The sequence below is a fragment of the Galleria mellonella genome, unplaced genomic scaffold, assembly GCF_026898425.1.
Source record: "Galleria mellonella isolate WM207_F2 unplaced genomic scaffold, CSIRO_AGI_GalMel_v1 utg270, whole genome shotgun sequence".
Taxonomy (NCBI): Eukaryota; Metazoa; Arthropoda; class Insecta; order Lepidoptera; family Pyralidae; genus Galleria; species Galleria mellonella.
In genome coordinates this window covers 3,814,065-3,827,299 of record NW_026442062.1, presented here as the reverse complement: position 1 = coordinate 3,827,299, position 13,235 = coordinate 3,814,065, and the positions used below count along the sequence as shown (strand labels likewise).

The following is a 13,235-nucleotide window of genomic DNA, read 5'->3' as shown; positions in this document are numbered from 1 at the left end:
TTACGAAGTTTTCAAGTTAAAATACAATTTATTATGGGGAACCATGGAAGACGTTCAAAATCTAGCCAGTTCCACTTGTTTTTAGTAACATTTTCTTACTGGTGTATAAAAGTGGATTTTTTTTCTGGGGGACACAATACTAAGGGTCGTTCTTATTTTGGTTGAGTATTGAGATTTTTTGCACATAAAAATTCCAATGTTGCGAGGCACGTCCAGAACCTAGCTGGTTTTGAATAAATTACGATAATCCAACTGTTCAATACTTCTTAGAAATATCGTCGTGATATTTATGTCAAATCACAATGGCGTCCGACTCGGCATTGTTTCCGAGTTGACCTCGTTATCGTCACCAGTTAATTGGATTGTTTGCACCAAGTACTTTCAACGTCTTCTCTATACCATGTCGATCTATAATCATAGTTTACAGAATTGGATTCATCTCTAATAAATACCTATAATATTGATAAAATTTGATTATTATTAAGCTGTACGACAAATCTAAGAAATATCAATTATGATTGTTCCTAGCTCTTATTTTACACTCGAAATTGTACAAGACATAATTACTTTATTCATACATCTACTTAAAAAATTTCTAAAAATAAAAAATCTACATTTTCTTTTTATCTTTAAAAGTAGAATGCATGATGCATTATTATGAGAGATACAGAATTCTTTGTCGCTTTGAATTTTTTATTCGTATATTCTAAGGCATAGATATTTTCTTAGTTCTACGTACCGGTAAAAATTTTAATTTCTCCCTGTATAAGTCAGTTACTTTCATCTCTCTCGCAATGAATGACTTCGAACGGAACAGTAGCAATATACCCATCGACTTAGTCGCTGAAACACACGTCCATATATTTGCAATTAACATTGACACAGGAAAGAAAAAAAATAATTAGTAATGGGGAGATTAGTCCTCATTACTAGTAATATTGAAGTCCTACGCAGTCCCCCCTGAAAATCATCCTGGTTAATTCCTAGTGATTACGCCACAGTGAGCGAACGAACCTGAATTCATGCTCGTTTGTCAAAGTTTACTGATACCATATCATTTTTACCCCGTTAAAAAAACGATATCTTCAAACCTGTATTATATTATGAACGGTATTAATATGCTACCAGCCAGATTTAACATACAATAATCAAATTAATAGTTCAGGGATGGATTCTTAAAACATCTCTAAGGCCTAATTGCGGTTGCCAACCCGCCTGTCAAGCGTGGCAACTATTGGTAAAACTCCCCTTATAGGGACCGCTTACGTTAAACAGTGGACAGTTAACGGCTAATATGTTGTCGATGAATCAAATTACTTCAGTACTAATTCGTACAAAACAGAAGATAGTGACACCTCATTCTTGACGCGAGAGTTGGTAACTCCACATGAAATCTGCGATCTGCTGCGCTCACCTAGATAGTGATAAAGAGCTACCATTTAAATTATTAATATTAAACATTAAAAAACATACTCGTACATACATTTAAGGATATAAAGAGGAAACATTTGATCTGTTTGTAATGGAGGAACTCAAAAAATAAGTAACCGATTTTAATAATTCTTTCACATACGTGACTTTCTATAGAGAAAGCTACATTATTAGCGAATAACATGAGTCGTATTCTTTTTTAAAAATCCGAAGTTGTGGCAGGTCGCTAGTGTGTATATAAAAAAATGTGCCAATTAAACCCTAGATCAACATAAATATTAGATACCCTAAAAGGGTTTCATTTTACGGTCTAGTGATTTAATTAATTACCTACGACATGGTTCAGATTCAAGCTTTTATATAGATTTTTTTATACATGAATAATGAATAAAGAGGGTCACGGAATTTGTACAAAGTCAATCACATAGGGACCATTGTATCATCTATTAGTAGCGTTCATAACTTTAGATTGTTATATCAGTCGTCAACTGTCACGGTTTTGTCAGTAGTTGCCATGCTTAGCAGGTGGGTTGGCAACCGTTAGGCTTTGGTGGTGTTTTAAGAGGGATGCTGCTGCCTATCTCTCAACCATTCAGTTCTCTTAGTAGCCTCTTATGACACCAACGGGAAAGGAAGGGATGCCTACTCTGGGACCTACACGACTATACCTAAATGTCTAACTTTAGATTAGCATCAGACAAATAGCTTTGTCGCCATTATTATTATTATTATCGTTATATTATTGTTTTATCTTACTAATATAATACAATCGTAAATAGACGATTTTTAGTGGGACATATTTAAGAAAAATTAATATAGGAGGTCTTATTATAAAAACACAAATCAAAACAATAATTTTTAGAAATTTTTCTATGCTATTGAATGAAATTGGATGCAGTTTTCAAGAATATAATGGTGTATATTCCTGAAGATCTAAGTTAAAAACCGGTGTACGAGCGTGTTTTAACTGTTACACCTATTTGGGTAACTCCTTTTCTGCTGTATTTATAATTGTCAGAACAAGATTTAAATATACATGTAAGAAACATTCAATAATTGTACAGAATGAAAAATGTCTACACCCACAACAAACCGGAGCGAGCAACCAGTATTGTATACAATACTTATATTTTTTTCACATATCATCTCTGTCTCTATTATCTTCGTAAATTCAGCATCTCCGGTAGTCTATTAATTCTTTTCAGGCGGGAATAGACCGCCGAATCGATATGGTAAGAGGGGCCCATTTCACGGCTGAACACCCACGAGCTTCGAATATCAGATCGAGTTTGATACGTGTTATTGAAAGTGTGTTACGTAAATGTGGTGTGCCATGCAAGAAAATGTTTTATAATATTTGATGCTTTTTGCTAATCTAAAACTTTTATGAAGTGTATATGTTAGTTCTTAAAAAAGGCCGACGTATAAGGGGTATTACACCATGATCATGATAGTTTATTCTGTAATTCTAAGCACCCTTATAGGCGACGGTTACCACTTTTTAATAGACGCGTTTTTAGCTTGTTGCCAATCAAAGATAATAAAAATAAATAAATATAATAAATAAACAATGTACGAGTATAAAGAATAATTGTGGATTAAAGATATGTATCTAACTAAAATTACAATAAAGATTTCCACGATATAAGAGAAAGATAAGCCTAGGTAGAGAATCTTCTCTTTTGCAATAATTTTTACTAATACCTACCTATCTAAGGAATAAAGTAATTAGCAAGATCCGTTTAGAATTAACAAAGATATGACGTGATATTTTGTGAGTACCTCCTTTTTGACGTCGGTTGATTATTAATTTGATATTTAATACGATATTTATACAGCTATTTAAAAACCACTATGTAGCTATTTGACCCTCTATTAATTTTTAAAACGATATTAGATCGGCCGGCACGCGTCGGTCACACGTTCGCTTACCATAGCATTCATTCTAGGCCGCGACTGCTTGCATAATTTTTAATAACACGACCGAGTAAGCAGCTAATACGATAGAACGACCCATTGAGGGTAGTTATAACTTAACTGGCGGGAAAGCGGAATTGGCGATTGTAAGCGTAGGCTGAACGAATCCACTCTATTCTGATGATTGCGCTTTGTGCTCAAATTAAATGGATATTTTTTTGCTTAACTACTTTTCAATTGGGTTACCACCTACTTAGAAATGAAGATTTTAAGAAAATAATCATTCCTTTTATTTCAATCTTACTTCTACACTACATATGACCTTACGTTTTAATATTATGAAGAAATCAAATGTATCTACGTCTATATCTATATTTTAGAATCAATATGTAATAAATAATTTAGGTCCAATTTTATAATCTTACATAAAAGATCTGAGTACCTACTACATGTAGGTACCTTAGTAATAGAGTAACGCAAATACCTTAATAGTTTACTTCCTTAGAAGTAAACTATTGAGGTATTTGCATTTTTTTTTTTTGTATAATTTCTAATATGTATTACTATACATATGTACCTATTTAATTTGTTTAAAAATACACTAGACACTATATTACATTACTTCAATTCCATTTATTTTATACAAAATTGTTATCAGAAATTAACTAAGTAAAGGTAAAATTAGATTAACGTTTTATCAACATTTGATAAAAATAATCGTTTCTTAAATCAGAGCAGACAGCCCTGCAGGTCGCGCAATGATATCGTCCCCAAACACAATTTTCGCCCTTATTAAACGTTCATCGAAGCGTGTGATTGAAAAATAGATCACCGCTCAGCTATTTAACATCATAATGGGCGGATTAATGGTAACTTAATGCTTCCGAACGCTGGCAATACTATCAAATTATGTTTTCTGCTTCAGGCTATAAAACTTCATCTATGCTTATTATCCATATCTTTGTCTATTTTTAATTCAAATTCAAATGTATTTTATATTCAAATAACAGTATCCATTTTGTTGGTTAGACTTAAAATTATGTTAGTAAATACCTATAACAATATATATGTACTATTCTAAGTAAGTATATCAGTAACGAGACTTTATGTCTTTAATGACATTCCGACTCGTCAGATGTACACACTTAAGTAATTTTTATACATAATAAATTATACTATGGTATGTTAATTTATTTTTGATTCTTAATTGTGCACATTTTACTTTATATTTCAAAATTAAGTAGGTACATTTTATTACAATCTGTAGCTGCTATTATTCGTGTGCGATTTTCATTCTAATCCGACTAATTTATAATGCTTATTGTTTTATAGGAAAAGTCCACTATTACACTCACTTTTTTATTATGAACTCTAGATTATATAATTTAAGATTTTTTTATATTTTATGAACTTAGGTACCTATAAAAACACTATTTACACGAGAAATTTTAATACGAAATTATCACATATTTTTCAGACAATAAAACAGCAAAATCACCTCCAGCATATATAAAACCAGAAACAAATAATGCTATTCCAACTTTAAAGATTTTTTGCGGTGACACTTAGAATACTGACGCTAGTACTTGGTTGCGCCGAAAAACCAGTAATGCCAGCAATTTAGACTTTTCTATTCGGTACTTTTGGCGTTAATAAAGTGTAAAGAGCCCTTATATTGACTTTATTGAAGCTGCTGTATCCAGAGCTCCTAGTTTTAGATTGGGTACACCTTGTACGGTGTTGCTGAAGTCAATACATAAGAAGGCAGGCCGTACGCTCAATTACAATATTTCTAGTAAGTATTGAAAAAGTGCAATTGTTATAAATACGAAATAAATATTTTACACCTTGACAGTGACGTGTGATGAATGTTAAATTGAGTATGTAACGAAGAAAAATAGAGAAAAGAGTCTTTAAAGACATTTTCAAAATGTGTGTAAATTTCAAGTGTATTTCTGCATACAATCTGCAATAAAGGTTGGTGTCTAACAAAACAAATCGGCGAAAGCAATTTTCTCATACGGATTTAATGTTCGGTTTTATTGCAAAGGCGGGCGTACACCCGCAAGCTTAACTTGCACCTAGTTTGTTTAAATAAAACTTAATCAAAATGTAAATTAATGAAAAATGGGCGTGACCATAAAATTTTGCTTTTCTAATCTACTGATATTTAATAGCAATAGGTACAAATCAAAATTCGATTAATTGATTGAATATATCGATTTGTTAATAATTTAAAGAATGTTTCGGTAAGTTTTAGGAAAACTTAGTTTCATTAAGTTCTATTGAAACAGGCTATAGTTGTGATACAGGTAAGTACATTTACCTATAAATTGCGAAATTACTAATGAGACTATGTCATATATAACAAACTATATTCTTTGACTAACACAAGATTATCAGAATCGATTAAGTTTTGAATTTGTAATGTATGTTTTCAATCTGAATAACACACTGATACTGATGAAACAAGTTCAACCTCGCTGACTTCAGATTTATAACGGCTATTACTTAGAATATTTGGATTTTTTTATACCATTGAAATGGCAAATTCGCGGCTCACCTGATGACAAGCGGTTATAGTAAGTAGTTTATGAAAGCCTGTAATTATTTTACAACGTATAATTTTGCGTACAATTTTTACGGATTAACTAGATAACAAATATTTTATTACCATATATGACTAGATATCTATCAAAATCTGTAAAAAATATAACGATATTAATAAACAGAATTTTGCTGAATAAAAAGTAACAGCGATTTCAAAATTAATATAGGATAAACAGCGGAATAAACTATACTCACGTATAGATTGCAACAAAGTCAAAAGTGGTTTAAATAAACGCGCAATAGTAAAGGTGTATTACAAATTTACGAACCTTTCTTCTTATTTTGAAAATCGCTTAACAATATATTTTAACATACCAAGTACTGCCTGTGTGTGTACACAAATGTCGCTACGATTCTTTTTAAAAGCTTAAAGCTCGCTCCGGATCTGGCTAAATATGCAGCTTTTAAATGAAGTTTTATATACGATCTATCTCCACAGTATTATACGATACGAGAAAATCTTATCTTACTAATATAAAAAAAATTTACTAAATGATGCCTGTGCATAGAGACATTTAAGAAAAAATTATATGAAGTAACTTATTAAGAACAATAGAAATCAAAACAATAATTTTTAGTAATTTTATGTATCTGTTTGTCTGTCGATCTGTATGTTTAGTACACATTACGCAAAATCTACCACTACTATAAGATATTTATCAGAATACTAATTATTGCCTGCAACGCAAGCTTCGATTATAAATATAGCACTTGGCTGTATTATAAACAAAATATTCTGTGAGACCCTTTTACTTTTTATCTAAATACGTTCAATTGTCTGTGTGTGGTTGAGTAGGTACAAATCATTAAACACACCTCCATCCTATTTATATTAGGTATAAGTGTGACACTTTGTGATAATATTTATCAATAATCCTAAATGGCAAAATTGATTTAAATTCAATTTAATGGACTGTATGTTGTATGCACATAGGATACGGTTAGAGTTGTATTAAAATTGATTTATGAAATCTCCTGAAATGTATACCACGCTTTTTTTGCATTCATATTAAATGTTTTTTTCATTATAATCAATTCAAGTATTTTTTTTTTAATTACGCTTAACTGAGTTAATTTTTCTTGTAGAGATTTAAAGATGTCCGTCGACGGGACTTTTGGAACTTGGTAAAATTTTGAATAACTATTATTATATACAATTTTAATCTTAGGTTATAATATCGATACAGTTAAATATGGTATAAATGGAAATATTTACATATTATAAATATTATTAGAATTGATCTTAATTGTACATATAAATAATACGTCATCGTTTCAAATGTGAAAATGGAAATCGGTCCATAGGGAGCGCCGGAGATCTGTGGAGCAATTTATTAAAGAATTGAATTCTCAATTACCGACGACTCATGACGTTTAAGTGCCGAATCAATTCCGCAATATCCACAATACTTGTGAAATCTACATTAAGCCCGAGTTCCGTAAATATAACAACATGATACCTATGATTATGTTGTAAAAATAAAAATATAGAAAACTGACACGCTGCACACAACCAGAATATTGTATTAATAAACTATTCATAAAAGAAAAAATTGTTAATTCGTTTTATTCAAATCTAACCCTTATTTCATATATCTTAAGAATGAAAGAAATAACATAGCGAAGACATATGTCGCAATAGTCACGGATCTGAAGGATATACTAGTTCAGAGGAGATATTCATCAAATATGTAACTTAGAACGAGTTCGATATCACGGTTTCGAACAGCGTATGTAAAACTGGATGCCATTTTGTTTAGATTACTTTTCCCAAAGAGCATGATGGAATAGGTACTTACGGTACAACATCTGCAGTCGCAAAAACGAGAAATAAGTATCTATAGGACTTGCGCGAAAATTTTAGAAAAACAGCTCGATTTCAGGCAAACCAAATGCATTCAAATGTTCATAAGTTATTTTTTGTGAGATATAATCGAATATTTCACGTGTTAACATAAACAGTCTCGGAATGGAGCCAGTACATTTTTAGGTCACCTACATCATTCACCAAAATTGATGATTTTCCAATATTGACTAACCAAATCAATAGATGGGCTGCTGACTATAGATTTGATTTGATAACGGTACTGGTGAATATTGGAAAATAATCAACCTAGGTCTCAGTTTTGAATTTTACAATTATTAATTTTAGAGTAGAATTATATTTAAATTAGAAATTTGTAATAGTAGACTATCAGCAAATGCGTTACACCAGTTGGCTTAACAAACATATCAGACGTAGAGTTTTAGCTGTAAAATAATTTATACTGTTGCTAATTTTGTCATATTTGGTGTGATGAATCATAATTATTCTTTATTTAATAGTATCCCTCAGTTTTGATGCGTGAATTATGTTATTTAATTAATTAATATAAATTTATTAATATTTAATTTTAGAATTCTTATTCATTAATTAAAATATCATACAGACTATCTGTTCAATCTCATTTTTGTATAATATATATCTTATATACTAGATGTCGTTGCTGACAATTTAAAAGGTGATATGGTTTATTTCGATGGTTTAAATGTAATATTTAATTATTTTCCTACGAATTTGGTATCTATGGATTTTGCAAATATTAAATGGAATAAATAAGTTGAAAAATGGTTTTCAATTATCAATCTTAACACCTGCGTGCACATCATCCATCTTCAATTTCAATCAAATTTGGTTTAAGCATACTCAGATAAAAAACATTCAAATATCTTTACAATCTATCACAATAGTAGGATATTCAAATTCAAAAATCTTATTTATAAGTAAATTTTTATATCAATGTGAAATTTTCAAAGTGTTGTAAATTTTATAGCCAACTATTTCCCTACAGGATTCTTCAACTTACATTAAACCTTACCATGTTGCAGTAAAGTTCAAGTATGCTCGTGATATTATCAAAAAGGTAATTTGTTGCTGAAACAAAGCAGTAAATAAAAGTGTCGCTTATAAAGCTGTTTATCTGAAGATTGCGCGAAATTGTAGCCATTACTTGCAACAAAATGCAATAAATCGACACATCTGGAGAATGGAAGTAAAACTACTTGTTGTATATAAATACCTATACATCTTTTCTTTCTTCTTTTACACCGCAAGTAATCCCTATTGTTTATTATAACTAATAGTACAAACTATATAATTATATTGTAACTAATAGTAAAGATAAAGGGTCCTTTATTCATCTAAAAGTATCTGAAACGAATTTATATGAAAAAATATAATAAAAAGAAAATCAAACAGGTATTTCTGTCTAGCAAACGACCACTAATAATTTACAAAATCATGTTGTTACTGCAGTATCTACTATTTTATTATTATTTTTAAAGAACATTTATCGTTTTTTAATGTAGTGGACGACAAGGTGTTTTGTTACAAAGCCAAGCGTCACGCGTCATAACGCACCAAAACGTCCGCTTTTATCTTTTTTATCTGTGGCATCCGTCAAAATGTAACGACTTTGAATATGGCGTGCATAAATTGGCGCCAACTTCCTAACCACAATCTTAACTGTCAGAACTGAACTTCAATTGAGTTAGAAATCTTTGAAATAGTAATATTTTTAGGGATCACCTGTAATAATGTGCTGAAAGAATATTTATTTCATTATGATCTTAACTCAAACCTAGACAAATTTATTTACTTTCAAAATAACATAAGATGAAGAAAGAGGGTATTATTACTTGGTGATAATACCTCTATTACTTAAAGTTTTATTACTTACCGAAGCAAGAAACTAGATTAGTCTTTTGCTATGACTTTGTGCTACTTGTTTTTTATTTTAATTCCATCTTAAAATAAACTATATTTGTACAATGTAAATTTATAATATTCTAACATTAACTTTGGCAAATAAATGACTACTTAGCTTTAATATTTTAGATTATGACAGCAAATATTTTGACTATGTCCTGAGTAATTATCCATTTTAATTCTAATTTTGAAACCTATAAACAAATTTTCTGAGTCTAAGTAAGATAATTGACGTGATTATGCACTTATCTAATTACATTGATGATACGTGGTCAATAGGCATATTAATCGCAAAACTGTTTATAGAGAACCCGTAAAAAACTACAGAACCGCGGTTCCGGTATTTTTATAGTGTTGCGGTTGTCAACTGTTCAAGAGAACGAAGTGGACGGTGGAGAGATCAGAGGCGCCCGCTCTTTGAGCTCGCTGTCACTCCGGACAACGAATAACAACGTACTGACGACACATATAACTCATACCATTTGTCACTTTTAATTGCCACTTGCCGCTTGTCGAAAACGAGCGAGCGAAATATATTTATAGTTTATTGTGAAATATGTAGTACGAAGTAGAATAATCGAACACGATATTGAGAGAAGAAAGGTGTCATTTGTTCAGGACTGTAATATCTAATTGGGTCATTAGAAGCATTTTATCAATTACTTGTTATTATATTTTTGCTGGCAGTTGGGTATATTCAATTTAACGTGATAAAAGACCCTATAGGATTTTTTTTGATTACATGAATTTGTTCAAGATTTTGCATTATCATGCCAAAAAGTTGGTTGGAAATTTGATAGACAAAGTTTTAATCTCGAACATATTTAACATTACTACTATAATACAAAATACATAACAATTCGTAAAGATTCAAAGTTGGGGTCGTATACACTATTTTGCTTGGAATTAAGTAGGTTAAATAGCTATGTTCTTTTACATTCCAAATAATATCAGACCAATGAATAACTGATTTCATTGCAATCAATTAAGCCATTAAAACGCCAAGATACAACTAACAAACAAACTCCCTTTCACATTTATAATATTCATAAGAATTTGTACAAAGACGTTAAATACTATGTTCCCGATGGCGTATAATTTACGGAATTAAGACATAACATGGGGAATCTTGTTTTGTTCAAAGAATCGTAATATATTGCCCGTTGACACTTTGATGAGCTGTGGACTGAACTATAAACGACTACCTATCGGTTATGAATATGATACACGAAAATAGTAAAACCGTTCCTCAGTGATGTGGCGCCACTATTTATTAATGGATTTTTATAGAAAACGGTGCAAGGAAATGAAATAATAAGATAGTGTGGTAAAGAGTCTTTGGAAGAAGTTACATAGATGAATCAGATAACTAGATAAGATATCTGCTAAATGCTCATAAATTAAATTTATAAAAGTCAAGATGTGCATTTTTAATCGATACAAAGGATATAATTCAATGTTAATTTTAAAGTTTAATTTTGTTATTATTGTACAACTAGAAATGGCAAATAAAAAATACCGCCCACATAATAAAGTGACGACTCTCACCTATAAACATAAACGACACCATGAACACCATAAATTACACCGACCACATTGTACCTGAGGATTTAGAAATTATGCCGTACCCTGCTTTCATTATCATCATCATCATCATTTGCAATGATTATTAATTGAGTTTATACTCAAAATTCTACTAACTGTAAATTTCAATTAGGCACTAACTCTCCAGTATATACTAACGAAACATCTCCGACTACCCCTTATGTGGTTACAAAAGTAAGTATTTTATATTAATGTCTAGAAAAGATATTTTTATATTCTTGTGTTTCCAGTTGGAATCATTGGTATTTCCGAAACGAATGCTTTTCTGACATTGATAGATTACGTGTGACGCTCGATTTAGTTCAAAGCTTAACTTAATAATAATTAATCAAGTATAGAAATATGTTTCTAGATGATCCCAGGATTCCACTTATACCACAATAATATCTAAGTAAATACATTTGCCCATTAAATTAGTTTAGACTACCTACCTATATATGATCAACAGACTGCAAAGTACAATACGTAAGTTATAAAGGTTCCGTTTTTACTTTTTGTGAACCCTAAATGTAATGTACATATGTACTAATGACCAATTTAACACGACAACATCCAGAAATAGCTTTTAATAACGAGTGAATATCAAAATAACATTATTCACTTACATTGCTATTTCCTCGTATGAACAGGAGCCAAATATCAATGCGAATCTAATGAGGGCTCTTCAGTAATATAACAGGCTCATTTATATCGCAATAAACTGAACACTTCGCCGGCGGCGCGTAACGGCTTTGGAACTGTGCGGTTTGACACACAATTAAAAATGACAGATGACGTGCCGCCATCTTGGAATCGCGCTCAAAGGCGCCGACGCGGTGTGTCGCCGAAATTTACCCGAAAATCTTAGAATACTTACCTATTGCTGAAAAAATAATCCACATATTTTTAGTTACAATATTTTTACGTTAATCAATAGATATGGTTAGAAAAAGTGTCACAGTAATTAAAGCCAATTGTTTGTTTATTTAGGTACTAGCAAACCATCTGGGTTCCATGCAATTTTGTTTAAAATAAAAAATAGTCGTATGTGTGTTTTCGAGTTTATTTAATTGCAAACAAAAAAATCGTTTTTTTTATATAGTTTAGAAGTACTGTGATGATATGTTTCTTACTTGGGATTTTTTTTATGCAACTTAGAATGGCAAAAAAGCTGAAAGCCTACCTGATGGAAAGTGATAACCGTCGCCTATAGACATGAGCAGTACCATGGATATTGCAGAGTATACTGTTTCGCCCATGATACCCCCCATGCGTTGCCATTCCTGAGGGCTCAGATGTTATTCATCTGTACCCTGTAAATTCGTTGCCATATCCCACCCTTTAAACCGAAACACAGACATGCAAGTACAACTGCTTCACGGTAAAAACACAAATAGGACAGAGATCCCCAAGCAAACGACTTTTGTACAAAGTCAAATTTCTTCTAGAGCAAAGAAAGGAGGCCGTAATAAAGATAAAATAAGGGCGAATTTCTCCCCATTCTAATTGGTAAGATTAAAGAAATTTAGGTTGGACTGACGATAGTAGATAATACAAACCATAAGGCTAATGAGTCTGTTCTTACGTTATGATAGCGAATTATAAGTGTAGCAAGATTATACTTAAACAATATTATAATTATTTGTCTTTATATAAATTTATGTATGTATATCCATATATGTATATTATAATTATTTTATTTATTCCTTTTCATCCTAAGGTTGCCTGGAAGAGATTGCTCGCGATCAGACCGTCAATTGTTGCCTCTTTAGCTTGCTTTTATATAATTAAATATTAATTTTGTTTGTGTACATATTGTTAATCCTCATAATCTGTATCATTCTTTGAAGTAAACATTAAAGAGTTTTTATTCATTCATGCAAATCTGTACAGATCTACGTTAACTTGACTAAAATAAATAAAACTAGATAAAAGATAAATAATA

General features: G+C 31.0%; 1 protein-coding gene across 1 annotated transcript in view; it reads right to left on the bottom strand.

Moving 5' to 3' along the window:
• LOC113514538 (uncharacterized) overlaps positions 1–12,032 on the bottom strand; it is a 57,017-nt gene extending 44,985 nt beyond the window's left edge. Inside the window, exon 1 of the mRNA XM_052895313.1 lies at positions 11,917–12,032. The gene's annotated coding sequence lies outside the window, so the exon portion shown is untranslated. The remainder of the gene's footprint in view (positions 1–11,916) is intronic.
• Between the last annotated feature and the right edge of the window lie 1,203 nt (positions 12,033–13,235).